Raw genomic sequence first — 19,176 nt, 5'->3', positions numbered from 1 at the left:
AGTCACATGGTTTCCTTCACTCACTGGGAAACAGGAAAACTTGAACTTTAGATTAAGATATCCATAAAATAGACAGTGATTAATGCACCCACTTTTAAGAATTCTGACAGTCATTTCCACTGAGACTACTGGCCTCTTAAAGATCTGTGTAAAACAAAGTAATTCTTACTCTAAGGAAAGAGGAAGCAGCAGAGGAAACAGTACAGTAGACCTTATACTGGCTGCCTATCCAAATCTCCTCTTTCTCCCACACTTCTCCAGCCCAGATTTCCTCTTGTGTTTGCTTTCCTCTGAGGACACGATCAGCAAAGGTGATCCTGTCCCTGAGTCCTATGAGGTGGATCCTAATTAGCTAGACTAATCGTGGTAATTCTGTTTTCTTTTGTGAATGGGTTGGGAAGGGACAAGTGACTCAATCATTACCAGCTAGACATGAGAGGGCTTTGCTGGGTGGGTGGCTTTAAAGAAAGGCCATTGTATTTGAAAAAAAAAAGAAAAAAAAGCCACTAGAGAAATGCTTTTCTTCTGCTGAAGGTTGTCTTCTGTGTAGATGATGCCTGGACTGCAACAACCTACAAACACACGGAGAAGGGTGCATCAGAGAGAGTAAGCTAGTAATGAGAGGTCAGAGTGTTACTATCCTAGAGTTAAGACCCATCACAAGATACATGGAGGTCAAATCTGTATTACTTCGCTGGGGTTCTGTTTTGTTCTGTAATTTTAACTACAGTCACTTCTAACCCTGTAATCCTACGCAGAAGGCTCTCTTTATCTGTTGGGACATAAGGATCCCTGGAAACAATTTTTTCTGGGCCAAAACAAAGCAAAAGTTGTAGCCAAGGGACAAGATAATTTATTAGCAGGAAGAAAGGAAGAAAAGAAAGAAAGGTCTTTAAAGAGCAAAAGTAAAGTCAGCAGATAAGGGATAAAAGGCAAAGAAACAATTTCCGCTGTGGATGGCTTATTCAATGAAGAAAGGAACTATTTCATATATAACTTGACTAAAACAAAACAAGACAGTAAGCTCCCAAGAGAGCCTAGACGGTATGCTTCCCTACTACCTATTTGGGTACACTGTACATTTCACCCTGGCAAATAGCACAATTTTAAGGCAGAGTGTCTCCTGAGGACACTCAGTGGCTTGAAGCTGCACAGAGGGACTGTCAGAAGTGAGGGGCAAGGAGAGGGAGTGAGGAAATAGGATGATACAGGAGAAGATGATTGGAAGCCAAGATTTGGCAATTTTTTTCAGGGAGAATATTGCATATTCCCCATAAATTTTTTGACTGCCAAGGTAAGTACCTTCCAGAGCACAATGATATTATATATCCTTCCATCAACTCTATAAAAACCTTCTAGGCATTGTGCCAAAAAGAATATAGAAAGGATATTCAGAGATAGAAGGGCAATTTAATTTTCTTCCTTTTAATCTATGACCAGGTAGAGAGAACACAAGAAAGAAGAAAATAACTAGAGGCTAAAAATTCTGACTTACTCTGTGGCAAAATCCCTATAAACTTTCTAATCCTTTTCTAATTTATACATCAATAGTAAGTTACTCCCAACTGATACGCATACTGAAAAAATACTTAAAATCCAGGGGCTCAGAAGAATGGATAAACAAATTGTGGTATATTCATATAACAGAATACTATTCAACAATTTAAAAAATGAACTTTTGGTATCTGCTTTCCTCTGAGGACACATGATTAGGGAAGGTGACCCTATCCCTGAGCCCCTAGAAGGCGGATCAATCATGGTAATTCTGTTTCTTTTTTGAGACTTGAGAAGAAAGAACTGATTCAATCACCACTGACCCCATTGGCTGTATACTGACATACACAAAAACATGCATGGATTTCAAAACTGTATGGTATGGAGTAGGAAATGGCAACCCACTCCAGTACTCTTGCCTGGAAAATCCCCTGGACAGAAGAGCCTGGTGGGCTACAGTCTGTGGGGTTGCAAAGAGTCAGACACAACTGATTGAATGCACACACACACATAGTTGATTTATAGTTAGTTTCAGTTGTATAACAGTGATTCAGTAAACTACATTATTATAAAAAAAAAAACTGTATGGTAGGTAGAAGAAAGCAAATCTCTTTCCCTAAAAATATAGACTATGTAAATCCACTTACATGAATTTCAAGAACAGGCAAAACTACCCGACAGTGGTTTAAATCAGAAAGGTTTGGGGGTAAAATACTGATTCAAAAGAGACATAAGGGATCCTTTAGGAGTGATGGAAATATTCTGCTTTGTTTGGGGTAGTGGTCACATGGGTGTATATAAATGTCAAAACTTAATTATTATTAACTGAGTGCTTAATATTTGTGTGTTTTACTGTATGTTATTATTATTATTTTTTTTACTGTATGTTATTTAAACACACATACATACACAAAGAGAAAAAAAATGCCCTTAGGAGTCAAGACAGTGGGGACAAAATATTCATAGGTTTAAAATGACAGGTTAGGGGTACTCTTTCTGCCCCCTTCTGATGCCTATGTCAGAAGCTTTCTCTATCTCCTTTATACTTTAATAAAACTTAAAAAAAATAAATAAATAAAATGACAGGTTAAAAACAAAACAAACTGTACAGACACTCATGATGGCTTAGCCTATTGATACATTCTTTGACACTGGAGTTAGGACAAAAGGAAAAACCATTAATGTTTATTGAGCACAATTATGAACCTGGTGACTTTATGTACTTCAAATTATATCCACGAAGAGTAGTTAAGGAATTTATCCAAGGTCACACTACTATTAAATGACAGAATCAGACCTCTTGTGCTGATGCCAAAGTCTACATTCTTTCTATGACTCTGATTACTGTTTCTATACATTTCTTTAATCCTAACAAAACGTTAGGGTATTTTTCAGATGAAGAAACCAAAGCTCTGAGGAATTAAATAACTTTCTCAAGCTAATACAATGAGGGGGCAAAGGCAAGATTCTAGCCTAGCTGTGTCTGAAACCTAAACCAAAGTTCTAGGTGTCCCAAGGTAGACATTCAAGAGCGTTCTGGGACATGAAGTACGGGATGGAAGGAGTGCCCAGATCCAAGGTCTCCCTTCAGAGAGTGTCGGTGGGGGACATACTTTGGAGCTTGCAAACTCTCCCATTTTTTGCCTCAATCTGAGTCACCTCTCAGGACTTTAAATTTTTTACAGTTTATAGAAAATATCTTGTTTGATCTTCTCAAGGTATAAAATATCATCATTTAATAAATAAAATACATTACTGAGGGCCATACAGCCTGTAAAAGAAGCTAGAATTCAAACCAGGTCTTCTTGATTCCAAAATCCCATGTTCTTTCCACTACAGTGTCCAAAGGATAAAAAGAAAAAAAATTATGGTAACTGTATGTCTGAAAAGGAAAATTGGTTCAACTGCCCTTGGGACAAGGACAAGAAAGAAGGCTGTACTGAGTAATGACAGATACAGGTCCAACACTCCCTTCTCGTCATAAAGAGAAAGCAAAATACGGGGGAATAGAGTATAAAGCACTTATGGAACATGTAAAGCTATAGCTACGTGACAGTCACCAAGTCTTTTAAAGATTTCAGAAGTCAAATGTCATAGGTTTCACTAGTACTAAGCCAATAAAAGCAACAACAACAACTGTGCCAATTCTCCAAATCAGGGAAGCGTGAGAAAACCATTCTACTCTATAAATGCAAAAGGATTCACTGGTGTGTAAGGGAGGCCACAGTTGGCTGATGTCCACAGCAATTCCTTAGGCAAAGTAAAGAGAGAAACAATATCGAAATGTTCTGAACATGTATCCTCTTTCTTTGCTCAGTATCTGTTACGGTTGTACTTGCCCCAAAATGAGAGCTGCAGGTGCTCTGATTAATGGACTGAAGTGTCAGTTGGGCTTCATTATAGTTTTATCAGCTTCTCTACATTCTTGGCCAAAAATGCCCATTTTATTTCCTTGAGCAAAAGAGAACAAATCATATTTCCTCCTCTTTCAAACAAAAAGGAGCAGTGCTCCAACAGTGGAGCTCCTCTACTACTTCCATTTTCTTTAGCTTTATCACAGTAATGCCACTATGGAGAAAATAACACAGAATTTTAGAAATGGAAAAGACTTTGAAAGTTCACATTGTCTTTTCCCACATCCTGGCAAAACTGCTCCCAACTAAACCCAGACAAGACATGCTAGCAAAGAAAACAAAAAAAATAACAATTTACCTATTGCTTATGGCATTTCAAGATGCCTTCTCTTGCAAACTTAAAACACTATGCAGCTAAGTGTGTATTACCCACTGTGATGAACTCAGAGGTCAACCTATGAGGTGGAGAGGGCACTTAAGCCAACAATTTAGTTTTAAAATAATCTTTCAAAATCTAAACCTGAATGTGAGTTCAGAGAAATAAGGTAAGAACAATCTAATTTCACATGAAGGAACTGGAAAACTTTAAGAATCATTACTCCTTAAGCCTCCACTACAAAGGAGAGCCTGCTTTTCATTCCCCAATATCCAATCACCTCTCTCTTAATACAACTATTGATTTTCAGTTGGGCACATGGCTGACTGTAAAAATGTTATACATATTCTAACTTTCATTATAGCTAAAAATGAATGTGTGACTAGGTGTGGTCCATGGGATATAAGTAGAAAGAAGTATTATTATGGCTGGATTGTGTCCTCTCAAAATTCACATGCTGAAGCCCTATCCACTCCCTTACCCCCAGTACTTCAGAATGTGACTATATTTGGAGATAGGGCCTATAAAGAAAAAAACCATGGGAGTACACAGTAAACAGGCCATTTGGAAATCCAAGAGAGAGGCTTCAGGAAAATTCCAATCTGCTGACACCTTGATCTTGAGACTTCTAGCCTCTAGAACTGTGAGAAAAGAAATTTCTGTTGTTTACACACTCCTGTTTGTGGTATTTTGTTACAGCACCCCCAGGAAACTAATAAAAATAGTAAATACAACTTGTATGAAGTATCCCTAATAGAAACAGATGGCCCTTCTTCACTGATCCCTGATTCTTGCTGTCTTGAATGCAGAAGTAAAGGCTGGCACTTCACTCATCATCTGAGGCTATGAGTTGATAGGATTGAAAACCATAGACAGTGGGGCAACAGAAGAAACCTAACTCCTTGATGAGACCAACCCTGGATTGGATTGGCTACCTCTGGATTTCTTAAATGTAAGAGAAAGACTTCTTTTGTCTTATTTAAGATACTATTTAAATTTTGCTGTAATATATATTAAAAGCACATACACTCTCTTAAAAAATGATAAAAAATAATACCAGACCACCTTACCTGCCTCCTAAGAAATCTGTATGCAGGTCAAGAAGCAACAGTTAGAACTGGACATGGAACAACAGATTGGTTCCAAATTGGGAAAGGAGTACATCAAGACTGTATATTGTCACCCTGCTTATTTAACTTATAAATGCAGAGTACATCATGTGAAATGCCGGGCTGGATGAAGCACAAGCTGGAATCAAGGTTACCAGGAGAAATATCAATAACCCAGATACGCAAATGACACTACACTTATGGCAGAAAGTGAAGAGGAACTAAAGAGCCTCTTGATGAAAGTGAAAGAGGAGAGAGGAAAAGCTGGCTTAAAACTCAGCATTCAAAAAACAAAGATCATGGCATCCGGTCCCATCACTTTATGGCAAATAGATGGAGAAACAATGGAAACAAGTGACAGACTTTATTTTTTGGGATTCCAAAATCACTGCCCATGGTGACTGCAGCCATGGAATTAAAAGACGCTTGCTCCTTGGAAGAAAAGCTATGACCCACCTAGACAGCATATTAAAAAGCAGAGACATTACTTTACCAAAAAAGGTCCATCTAGTCAAAGCTATGGTTTTTCCAGTAGTCATGTATGGATGTGAGAGTTGGACTATAAAGAAAGCTGAGCCCCAAAGAATTAATGTTTTTGAACTGTAGTGTTAGAGAAGACTCTTGAGAGTCCCTTGGACTGCAAGGAGATCAAACCAGTCAATCCTAAAGGAAATCAGTCCTGAATACTCATTGGAAGGACTGATGCTGAAGCTGAGCTCCAATACTTTGGCCACCTGATGGGAAAGAACTGATTCATCTGAAAAGACCCTGATGCTGGGAAAGATTAAAGGCAGGAGGAGAAGGGGACAAAAGAGGATGAGATGGTTGACGGCATTATAGATTCAATGAACAAGAATTTGAGCAAGCTCCAGGAGTTGGTGATGGACAGGAAAGCCTGGCATGCTGCAGTCCATGGGGTTGCAAAGAGTCGGACATGACTGAGCATCATTAAAGGGTGAGTTAGGGATGGCTTCCCCTTCAACGATCACTGCCTTGTTGTCGTAAAGGGGTGCACATAACTCCGTAAAGCTATGAGCCATGCTGTGCAGGGTCACCCAAGATGGACAGGTCATAGCAGAGAGTTCTGACAAATGTAATCCACTGGAGGAAGGAATGCAAACCACCTCAGTATAACCGTGAGAACCATGAGAATCTTGCATACTGGGCTTCAGCATTATGTGAACCAAGAACTTCCAGATGTCCAAACTGGGTTTAGAAAAGGAAAAGGAACTAGAGACCAAGTTGCCAACATTCACTGGATTATACCAAGAGAATTCCAGAAAAACATCTATCTCTGTTTCATCGACTACACTAAAACCTTTGACTGTGTCAATCATGAAAAACCGTGGAAAGCTGTCAGAGAGATGGGAATATCAGACCATCTTACCTGTCTCCTGAGAAACCTACATGCAGGTCAAGAAGCAACAGTCAGAACCCTGTATGGAACAACTGATTGGTTCAAGACTGAAAAAGGAGTATGACAGGACTGTCTGCTGTCACTTTGTTTAACCTATACACTGAGCACATCATGAGAAATGCCAGAATCAAGATAGGCGGGAGAAACATCAACAACCTCAGATATGCAGATAACATTGTAATGGCAGAAATCGAAGAGGAACTAAAGAGCCTCTTGATGAGGATGAAGGAGGAGAAAGAGCCGGCTTAAGACTAAAGGCTGCAAAAACTAAGATCATGGCATCTGGCCCCATTACTGCATGGTAAATAGAAGGGGAAAACGTGGAACTAGTAACAGATTTCATTTTCTTGGGCTCCAAGATCACTGCAGACGGTGACTGCAGTCATGAAATCAGAAATCAGAAGACTACTGCTTCCTGGCAGGAAAGCGATGACAAACACACCTAGACAGTGTGTTGAAAAGCAGAGACATTACTTTGCCAATAAAGGTCCGGATAGTCAAGGCGATGATCTTCCCAGTGGTCATGTACGGTTGTGACAGCTGGACCGTACAGAAGGCAGAACGGCAAAGAATTGATGCTTTTGAACTGTGGTGCTGGAAAAGACTCCTGAAAGTCCCTTGAGCAGCAGGGAGATCAAACCAGTCACTCTGAAGGGATTTCAACCCTGAATATTCACTGCAAGGACTGAAGCTGAAGCCCCAGTATTTTGGTCATCTGATGTGCACAGACGACTCACTGGAAAAGTCCCCAATTCTGGGAAAGATCGAGGGCAGAAGGAGAAGAGGGCGTCAGAGGATGAGATGGCTGGAAGGCATCACCAGTGCAATGCATATGAACTTGGGCAAACTGCAGGAGATGGTGAGGGACAGGGAGGCCTGGTGTGCTACAGTCCATGTGGTCACAGAGATTCGGACACGACTGGGTGACTAAACAACAGTAACAAGGGAAGGCTTTCACAGTTCCTTCTTCTACCTGGTTACTCAGTCTTCTCAGGTCTTTACTCGGATGCCATCCCAGGGAGCTTTTTTCTGGTCACAATAACTAAAATTACAAAATCCCAAATACTTCCCATCCTATTTTTCTAAGGCCTCCCCCACAAAAAGTTAGATACCAAACAGATTTTTTGCTCCTCTCTGCTAAACAGATGAATCTGAAGTTTGGTTTTATTCCTCTGAGACAGAAAGTAACCGTATGAGAAGTTCACAACTCACTCACAGAGACTCAAATGGTTCAAAAGAGGGGAACAGACTCATGGACCTTTTGAGGTCTCTCTCAATCCTTCAAATCTGTAAATAGCCAAGTATGGGAACACTGGAGGAGAGAAGATCAAGACCCATCACAATTTCTCAAGTACTCCTGACACACAATGTAAGAAGAAAAACACAATACTTTTTTTCATTTGCAAGATCTAGAAGGGGTACTTCCTTTATATGAATGAATCATTTTCAGTCATAAGGTACAGAGGAAGATTCATGCCATGATCTGCCGTGACAAGGAACTAACACTGAGTTAAGTGAAATCTCGCTCTTTTATGTTGATAAATATGAACAAGCTAAAGAAATGAAGATGGAGAACTCAGAAGCTACTCCCAGATCATTCTCTAACACCAGATCAAATAATGTGCAATATAACATTTACATGGACTATCATATCAGAGTAGAAGAGAAAAAAGAAAAAACAAGAAAAAAAGATGCCAATTTCTGACTCAGCTCTAAAGCTACCAAAATAAGCAAGGCAGCTTCAGATATCAAGACAAATCTCCTCTAGTCTAGAGGCCAGAGTTTGACTTAGACTTGGCATAAGCCCAACTGACTGCAGCAGCAGCTCAACTCACAGACAGGTGAAAGGTATTTCCCACCATATTTTCTCCCAGTCAAATCAAAGCGAGAAGATAATGCATTATTACAACTGTTTACATTAAGCAGGAAATTTTGAAAGGGAAGAGAAAACCACCTTATACCATTCTTGAAACAATTTAGTTCACAACTCTATGTACAGTATTAATGTCATATATCACTGAATAAATGAATTCTGCAAGGTTAAATGATGATGTATTTATGTTCTAACCGCTCATTGGCCCGGGGTCAGCCAATCTGATCCAGGACTCCATGGCAACAGGCTCTATCACTAAGAGCTACAAGATGATATTCCCCTTGCCGCTACCTTTTTTTTTTTTTTTTTTAAATAAAACATTTTCCACAGAAACTGCTGCAAATATTGTCAAAAAACAGTCTTCACAGGCAAATAAGAAATGCTGATACACTAAAAATGAATAATAGGGGTAAGAAAGTGAATAGCAATGACAATGAATCTATGCAAATAACAAGGGATCTCCCAAACTCCAGAAATTGTCTCTTGTTTAGCTTCAAAGGAGAAATTCAGGAATCTTTGCACTGTGAAAAATCATAAGTAGGAAAAATTGTGGGGTTAGTATAAATAAAGTGCTGCCTAGCTGAAATTTCAATATTGAAGTGTCCCGTGCCACAATGTATGGAGAAAGCTAAACATTTTAAGACTGCTAATCACTGTAATGAAACTGTCATCTGCCAACATGGATAGACTTAGTGACTATCATAAAGAGTGAAGTAAGTCAGAAAGAGAAAAATAAATATCGCACATTAATGGAATCTTTAAAAAATGATACAGATGATCTTATTTGCAAAGCTGAAATAAGAGACACAGACATAGAGAACAAATTGTATGGATGTCAAGGTGGAAAGGGGTGGGTGGGATGAATTGGGAGGTTGGGACTGACATATAAACACAACTATGTATAAAATAGATAACTAATGAGAACCTACTGTGTAGCACAAGGAACTCTACTTGGTGCTCCATGGTGACTTAAATGGGAAGGAAATCCAAAAAAAGAGGGGATATACGTATATGTATAACTGATTCACTTTGCTGTACAGCATAAACTGACACAGCAGTATAAAGCAGCTATATTAAAAAAAAAAAAAATTCTCCCAACCTTTGTAAGAGGGCTTCCCAGGTGGCTGAGTGGGTAAAGAATCTGCCTGCCAATACAGAAGATGCAAGAGATGTGGGTTTGATCCCTGGGTCAGGAAGATCCCCTGGAGGAGGGCATGGTAACCCACCCAAGTATTCTTGCCTAGAGAATTCCATGGACAGAGGAGCCTGGCTATAGACCATGGGGTCGCAAAGAGGAGGACACAACTGAAGCAATTGAGCACAACTTTTTTAAGTTTCCCATAACTTTCTTTGAAATGTTAAAACGAACATCAAACTCCAAAGATTTCAGGCTCTTGTTTTCCATATTCTCAAATCAGTCAGTTTGTACAGTTTCTATAATTCTGTATCTGTCCTCTTTTCAACACTCCCCTCCCTCATCACCCTCCACTATCCATAGAGAAAAAACTGCTATGTCCAAATGAGGAAATGTAGTAGTTTCCGTCCCCCACTCCCAATTCTGTAGCTTTGCTTTCCATGGTTTCAGTTACCCAGTCAACTGTAGTCCAAAAATATTGAATGGAAAATTCCAGAAATAAACAATTCTTAAGTGCTGTTCTGAATAGCATGATGAAATCTCAAGCCACCCCATTAAGTCCTGCCCAAGACAGGCATCATCCCTTTGTCCATCATATCCCACCTGTCAGTTACTTAGTAGTCTTCCCAGCAGATCGACTGTCATGGTATTGCAAACACTAGTATTCATATAAGCCTTATTTTACTTAATAATGGTCTTAAAACACAAGTAGTAATGCTGGCAATTTGCATATGCCAAAGAGAAGCCATAAAGTGCTTCCTTTAGGTGAAAAGGTAAAAGTTCTCAACTTGATAAGGAAAAAAAAAAAAAAAAAACCACACTGAGGTCGCTAAGAATGACTCTTCTGTGAAATTGTGAAAAGGGAAAAATAAAACTGTGCTAATTTTGCTGTCACACCTCAGACTGTAAAAGTTATGGCCAGTGCATTATAAGTGCTTAGTAGTTAAGGTGGAAAAGGTATTACATTTGTACAATAAGATATTCTAAGAGAGAAAGAAAACTTTTACTAATTGCCTTTGTTAATCTCCTACTATGTCTAATTTATAAATTAAACTTTTTCATAGGTATGGATGCCTAAGAAAAAGTATATAGTATATACAGGGCCTGGTACTATCCAGGTTTCAGGAATCCACTGGGGGGTCTTGGAACATATCCCCCATGGATAGGGAAGATCTACTGTAATATATTTGCTCTTCACAGTCCATATGTCCCAATTCCTTCACCCTCAGTTGCAGATCTCCTTGAAGTAAAGAGGATTCAAGACAATTATAAACTAGATACAGAGACTAGACCAAAAAGCACATCCTTCCCCCTAGTGGTGCTCATTAATATTCTAAAACCCACCTGATGTATTATAAGGTATCCCCCTTTCCTCACATGCTTTTTGCTAGTAATTGCTACAATATCTCTGTAATAAGCAACTCTGGGCCATATCTTCTGGGATATGGAGGTAAGTGAATGCTAACAAGTAGACAGAATCTGAGGTGTCAGGGCAGAAACTTAGCTGGGAAAGCGTACATTTTCATTTGGTTCACACTGTTGGGTTTTTGGTTTTAACAGTGGTAAAATACACATAACATAAAAATTACCATTTCAATAATTTTTAAGTGTAAATTTCAGTAGTATTAAGTACATTCACATTATTGTGCCTTCTGGAAGAGAAAATGGCCTCAGGCACACAAGCCATGATGTTAAGACTACAGTCATTTTTTCTGTGACTATTTATTAAACATGTATTTATTGTACAAGTCACATATTAAGAACTATAGTTATTATGAAGAATAAGTAGTCAAATTTTAAGAATATCTGACACTACTGCCCAGTAAAAATAGCCACGTGTATTTCCAGAATGTTTTTCATGTGTTGAAAGTAGCTTCTTAGATGCACATCTTAGTTCCCAAGCAAGTCCAAAGTAGATGGAAGTCTACATTTCTTTTTTTATCATCAGCTGAGTTCCAAGAGGTCCATAGGAGTAGACTAACATGAGAAGCAACGGAAATTCTTAACTGTTTCAAGCTTCCTAAGAATTTTTAAGGAGACAACCCAGAAACAGGGGATAAAAGCAACCTGTAGTGGGACTCATAAATTATATCAAAGCCAAAAAAATTTTAAATCACTGAAGAAAAATCATTACTAGGTCCCCTCTACATCAGTTTCCTTTACACCTTCATATGAGAACACCAGAACATTTCACTCTGGTCCTAAAAGTTCTTTTGTTTTACTATCCTAGGCCAGACAAAATGCTACATGTCTCACAGATGCTCCTGTCCAATATGAAAGGGTTCTGATCCAGGAGCTGATCTTCCTCGGTACATAGGAGCTATTGTTTATCAAGCATTTACTGCATTCCAAACACTATGCTTAGGAATTTACACATCATCATTTATTTTCACTTTAACAGATTCTGCAATTTTACTTTCAGATGCTAACAGAAAGACTTTTATGATTAGAGAAGTACTATAGGCTTTATAGGCTTCCCTGGTAGTTCAGCTGGTAAAAGAATCTGCCTGCAATGCAGGAGACCCCGGTTCAGTTCCTGGATCGGAAGGTTACCCCTGGAGGAGAGCATGGCAACCCACTCCAGTATTCCTGCCTGGAGAATCCCCATGGGCAGAGGAGCATGGCAGGCTACAGTCCATGGGGTCGCAAAGAGTCGGACATGACTGAGCGACTAAGCACACACATAGGCTTTATACTTATAGAAAAGACACACAAGTAGAAATAGAAAAGAAAAATCACCCATATTCTGTAGCTCAGAGATAACTGCTATTAATAACACCAATGTTTTCAGGTATGCTTTTTAAAACTTGGTTTCCATATTCAAATGGAATTTGGATGTTCAGATACATTTGGATGTTTCTACACCTAACAATTTTTATGTAATTTATAGTATACAGAACATTTTTAAAATACCATGCTTTTTTCTACTACTAGAACTGTGACCATTTCTACCATTATTAACTACTTTTACCAACTATCCAATATTCTACTACATACTGGTACCATGACTTATTTAACCATTTCCTTCTTACTGGATATTCAGGAAGCTGTTTATTTTTATAATAAAATAAGGCTGTGATGGGTATCTGTGCACTTAAATCTTTATTCACATTTCTCACCAATGCCCTAGGATAAATACGTTCAAGAGTCTTGAAGATAAAAAAATTTCCCCCTTAGTTCATTCCAGAAGCAAGGCCAGTCACATTATCTAATTATAGTGTTTCTCAACGTTCCCCCAGAAACACATAATGTCCACTTAGCACATCCTTTGGCAGTGGCTGGACTTTGAGGACATTCATCTGGGCAGTGTTCTTACTTTTTATTTTTCTTCAACTTATACCTTCCTTTTTAATAATATTAACTCTCCTTTAATATAAAATTAAAAGACGGTAAACGGACATGGACATACTGGGTATTTTAATATCTGTGATTTGATATTTGGTCCATTTGCGATCCTAGAATTTTTTAACATGGCAAAGACAACAGTCACTTAAGTCCAGGAAGCTATCTTAAAGGTTTTACATGAATTAACTCTTAATCTTCAAAACAATCCTAGGAGATGGATACTATTATTATCTTCATTTCATGTATTTTACATATGTAGAAATGCTGCAGTTAAGTAATCTGTCCAAGGTCACAAAACCAGCAGTTGGCATACCTAGGATCTGAACTCAGGCAGCCTAAATTCTGAGTCCAAGCATTTAGCTACTGTCTATGCTTTTCCAAAAAAAGAAGTTCCTAAACAGTCTACAAATCAGCGAGTGTAGGTGGGCTAGGGGTACTTCCCCAATGGCTCAGCAGAGTAAAGCCTGCAATGCAGGAGACAGGGGAGGCACCGGTTTGATCCCTGGGTCAGGAAGATCCTTTGAAGGAGGAAAATGGCAACCTACTCCAGTATTTCATGGATGGAAGAGCTTGGAAAGATACAGTCCAAAGGTCAGCAGTGGTAGACATGACTGAGCGACTAACCACACATACCACAGGTGGGCTAGAAGAGGAGAACTTCTGAGGGAAGTATTTACAAGGTAACTTTGAGACACAGAAACAGTCCCTCTCAATTTTGCTGCAAAGTTCTTCTAACATAGATTTTAATTATCACAAACAAGGTGATGCTAAACATCTTTTCCAAAAGCAGTTTTTGATCTTTTCCTTTTCTTGGGGGGATGGGAGAAGTGAGTGAAAAAAGGATAAAAAGAAATAAACCTTACTTCAACATTTTTTCACAGCTTTTCTTTCCTAGACCTTTTCTATAATCTTGATGGTTAGAAAACAAAGATTAAATAAGAAGGTACTTTAAGTTGAAACAAAAAGATCTCTCAGTAAATTTTCCAGTGCTAACATTTAAGAAAGACTTAAATGACGGAAACATTTAAGAAAGACTTTCGGCCTATCCCACCCACTCCCAAATGGAAGGAAAACCAAGTTAACAAAACCATCATCTTTAACTTCACAGCAGCTTTCTTCCCCCTCAAAGGCTATTCCTGTCCTCGTTGCAGACGGGGAACTGCTCCCAGTGACGTCAGAGCAGTCTCCTGGCAACGATTAATGAGGGTTGTCCACCACAGGGGTTTCCTGAAAAGCTAGCAAGAAATTATCCACATATTTGCTGCAACATTTAGATGCAAGGATGCGGTGGAATTTCTATTAACCCTTATAGCCCTGGTCTCTTGCAAGCTTCTAAATAGGTTATTCTTTCAGAATACTCTTGGCTTACCCAAGGACTGTATTTCTTTTCTTACCCCTACTTATTTCCAAATAAAATTAGAATTTTGTTAGTTTGAAATATTTATGGCTGTAATAAATATTAATACAGTTGAACTACCATAAAAATAGGACTGTATAATTTAAGCTAAAAGCAGATATTACTCTTTTCACTTCACACGAAGAACTTAGAATAAATGAAAGCACAGGAGAGAAAAGAAGATCAGGATAGAAAATAAACCAGCAAGTTCTTAAAGGCACTTTTTAACATATTGTATCCACACACATATTGGATCCAAACACAGGCAAAACTAAAATATTCCTAGGCTCTAATCTACTCTGGCCTCTGCAGGCAGCCCTCCAGAGATCAGATTATTAAAACAGAGTTGCATAAAGAGAAAGTAGAAGTCCAAAAACTTAACCCAAAAAAAGGTAAGTTAGATGCACACCTAAGAGTGTAACAATTTCTTCCTAAATCTTTGCTTTAGCTTCATACATTCAAACTGAGAGTTTCACTCTAACTACTGTGGCAAGCAATTTTATATAACTATCTATTTTTGAGGTCTGAGAAACAGTGTACAAACCGCCTGCTCAGGACCAGCGCAAATAAGGTAGAAAAATTTCAAATTCCAAAACCCAACCTAGAATTACTCATGTTTGGTAGGTTCAAGAAATCTCTTTATGAGCCCCCTTTTCATTCCATACTTTGAAAAGGCAATTAAGCAAAATTCATTAGCAGGACATAAAGGGTTAATGCAGGCACTCTGCTTCAGCAATCCTGACTTTGGGCTCAGTCTATTCTAAAAGGAAAGAAACAAAATAGCATCCCTGTCATTAACAGCATCCCACTCTGGCTTCAGTTCTGTTTAACCGTACCCAGTTATCATCAAGGCATAGATGGGAGAACGCACCGCTTCAGATGGATTTTTCTTCTTCCTCTCTCTGTCCCCTCCCTTTCAGAAGAAAAAGACTGCAAACAAAATCACTACGTCACAGGAGGTAGAGGGAATCCCATCTCTACACCCTTTAGAAACCAAGGCAGCAAACAAAATCAAACCAATTATAAGAAACAAACAAGTAATCCAAAATAAGAAGCAGTAAACCCACAGGAAATTCTTATGACAACCTCAATGTCACAAGGCATGTTTCACTAAAAAGGCTGAATAAATTCTCCTTAAGATGTTCATAATCAAAAAAGCTTCCTAGACACAGCAAAGGCGACATGTTTCTTTTTAACACATTTAAAGACTAGGGGACAGTTATGTAAAGACATAGGACAGAGAGACATATTTACCAACTGGGTGTGGATAGCTGTGGAATGACACAGTGAAAGATATTTATAGGGGATTCCCTGCTTCCTGCAATGTGCGTCAACAGCATCACCGAAAAGAACAGAAATCACCACTATTCTCATAAGCTAAATCTGAATGAAGCATCACTTCAAACAGCCACAGAAAAGATAGAATCTGACTACAGAAAAGTTCTAGCAAACCTAATTTTAAAAATATTTTAAAGATAAAAACCAAAAATCCTCAAAAACTTAACATTTGAAAATTATCTTATTTCCCTAAATGTATTATACAGTTATACTGGCCAAGATAAAAAAGATATCTTTCTAGCTTTTCCCCTACCCAGTCTGTGGAGTTCAAGGACTTTTATATAAAAGACAGAAAATTATCCAAAACTCACCCCAGATGGATCTGCACTTAAACCAACAGCGAGCTCACATTATTAATGGAGACCTCATTGTAAGACTCTGTTCTGCCGGAATTTTGCCGGAAGAAATTCCTTCTGGGAAACCTGTGCCTCTTCCCCCGCCCACAGTCCCCTCCCACCCCCTTCACCCTTGAATGAAACGCTACTGATCCTTGCTGCTGTGTCTCTAGCAAGCTAATTGCTCTGACAAGCAGCTCTGAAGCAGACCATGGCCCAGCTGTTCAGAGGGATGTCACCCAGAGCTCTGCCAACAGTCACACTCATGTGCGCGCGCAGGGAAAGACACACACACACACACACACACACACGCTATAAGAGCACCCCCTTCTACCTCCTCTTCTCGCTCTCATTCAAGCACTTCAGTGACATGCCTGCTTCCACACTGCTCGGAGGATAGTTTTTAAAGACACAGCACCAGCTCTTTTCGGCTATATATGCTGAGATGCCAAAACAGTCTTATTAGAGAAGAAGAATGAGTTGCGGATGTGTACTGAATTATAAGTTCACGTTTAAACTTATTTTGCCTTTTTCTCACTTGCAAAATAACTGAAGTCAGAGAAACGGTCTTTGCCTAAAAGCTACTGGGCTGGACTTTAGAAACTAAGGGCAAATCTACATAAAAAGAATTTTCTTTTCAGCAAGCTATATTTAATAATCATTTTTCAGTTTGAACACAGGATACTAGCAGCTATCTGTTCCTTCTCCTATATCTGCCCCCAGAATGATGGGGAAAAGACTGGCTATAAAATGGGTGTAATGAGGAAACCATGAAGGTATCTTACTAACAGAACTGATGAAAATGAATGAGGTACAGCACATGGGTGGAGATGAGGATAAGAAGATTAAAATGAAGTGGTACAAAAGACACCAGGAAAGAAGAGTAATAGTTCTTGAAAGCATGTGTGGCTCTGGGGCATAATTTTTAAGAATTAAAAAAATTTTTTAAACTAGGTCCTAATTTTTAAGAGCCTAACAAAAAGGGAGTAAGTAGGAAAGTAATAGACATTGTAGGTGGTGCCAGGTCTGCAAAATCACAAAGTAACATATAAGTGGGGTTCAGACATCCTGAGAAAAACAATAAAATCTGTCACAGAGACACAACTAGTCAGTTATTCATACAAACATGTCTGTTCTGTGTTTGTGTTCTTACTACAGGCCAAACACTACAATGAGTTCTAGGAATATAAGATAAATAAATTAAAGGTCATATGGAAGAAGGAAAAAAAGGGAGGATTCTGGCTTTTACTCTGAATGAGATGAGAAGCCACTGGGGGTTTTGAAGAAGCTGATCCTGGAGGGCCAAATGGACCACATGTTTCTGACCTATATATATATATATATTTTTTTTTTTTCCTGCCTCCAAATTTTTGTTTGAGAAGTTTCTAACATACAGAGATTTGCAAAAATAGTACAAGTCACCCAGATTCACATACAGATTTAGTACATACGTGCTACAGTATGTATACATTCTTTTCAGAACTATCTGAGATGTTCTCATAATGACCTTTCATACCCAAAATAATTCACCATGTATCTCCTAACAGTTTGAACTGTGAGAATAGCCACCAACCAAGTCCCATATGGGGGCTCTCCCGGTGGCTCAAATGGTAAAGAATCCACCTGCAATATGGGAGACCCAGGTTCACTCCCTGGGTTGGGAAGATCCCCTGGAGGAAGGAATGGCAACCCACTCCAGCATTCTTGCCTGGAGAATTCCATGCACAGAGGAACCTGGTGAGCTACAGTCCATGGGATCACAAAGAGTCAGACACAACTGAACAACTAACACACACACAAGTCCGATATGAGTTAATGGGTAGCGCACATGCAAAGCAGATCTAAATAGCACTGCAAAAGCTAAGAAAACTGAACCAACTTTGGAATCACCATCCACTGGAGGCTGGACAGAATTTGCAAGCTGAACCCAACCAGGTCAAGTGTGGGCTAAAATAAAAGTCAACATTCGCCACAGCATTTAACAAGATCCAGATCCTTATAATATTCAAAAATTTCAGGATATGATCCAAAATTACTTAGAATACAAAGAAGCAAAATAATCTGCATACAAAGAGAGATGAATTGATGCAACATGGAGTTGACATATATGAAGAAATTATCTGACAGCTATTAAATCATCTATTACAAAAAATGTCAAAATGTAGAGAAATCACTCCTGAAACTAACAGAATGTTTCAGGAAAGAAACAGAGGCTATAAAAAAGAACCAAATGGAAATTTTAGAACTAAAAAATAGAGCAACAAAAACATATACACTCACTTGATGAGTTCAATAACAGAAGAGAAATGAGAGAAGAGTCAGTGAATCTGAAGACAGATCAAATTCCAGTTGAAGACAAACCAAATTTCAATAGAAATACCAAATATGAATCAATACCAAATATGAACAGTAAAGAGAAAAAAGACTGAGACAGGAAGAACAGATTATCACAGGCCTGTAAAATAATACAAAAAAGCCTAATATCTGGGCTATCTGTATCCCAGAAGCAGGGGAGAAAGTGTAGTGAAACAATTTAAGAAATAATGTCTGCAAGCTTCACAAACTTGACAGAAGACATAAACCTACAGAGTTAAGAAGCTCAGAAATCCCCAAACAGGATAAACGCAATAAAATCCACTCCTGGATTCATCACAATCTAACAGGTTAAAAACTACAGACAAAGAACAAATCTTGCCAAGTAATAAGACAGAAATGATGCAGGACTTACTAAGGGAACAATGACCTGATTGACTGCATATTTCTCATCAGAAACTATTAAGACTAGAAGGAAGTAGAACAACATGCTTAAAGTGCTTAAAGGAAAGAACCCTAAACACAGAATCCTATGTCCAGAGAAAAGCCCCCTAAGTAATAAAAATGACAAAAGACATTCTCAGATGAAGAAAAACTGTCAGCAAACCTACTCTACAATGACCAAAGAAGATTGTTCAAAAAAGTGGGAAACAATACAGTAAAGACTTGGAATACCAGGAGTGAGGGAAGA

The 19,176-nt window shown here is 38.6% G+C and overlaps 1 protein-coding gene across 33 annotated transcripts in view; it reads right to left on the bottom strand.

Moving 5' to 3' along the window:
* The window catches only part of R3HDM2 (R3H domain containing 2), a 160,066-nt gene that overhangs the window by 49,867 nt on the left and 91,023 nt on the right, over positions 1-19,176 (bottom strand). For 4 of the 33 annotated variants that reach the window (XM_059886677.1, XM_059886674.1, XM_059886676.1 and 1 more), the window contains one exon: positions 424-572. The exons of the other annotated variants lie outside the window; for them this stretch is intronic. The gene's annotated coding sequence lies outside the window, so the exon portion shown is untranslated. The remainder of the gene's footprint in view (positions 1-423; positions 573-19,176) is intronic. 33 annotated transcript variants of the gene reach the window in all.

Source organism: Bos taurus, chromosome 5 (assembly GCF_002263795.3).
Source record: "Bos taurus isolate L1 Dominette 01449 registration number 42190680 breed Hereford chromosome 5, ARS-UCD2.0, whole genome shotgun sequence".
Taxonomy (NCBI): domain Eukaryota; kingdom Metazoa; phylum Chordata; class Mammalia; order Artiodactyla; family Bovidae; genus Bos; species Bos taurus.
Note: the sequence above shows the minus strand (reverse complement) of the source record. Positions and strands in the feature narration are given on the sequence as shown.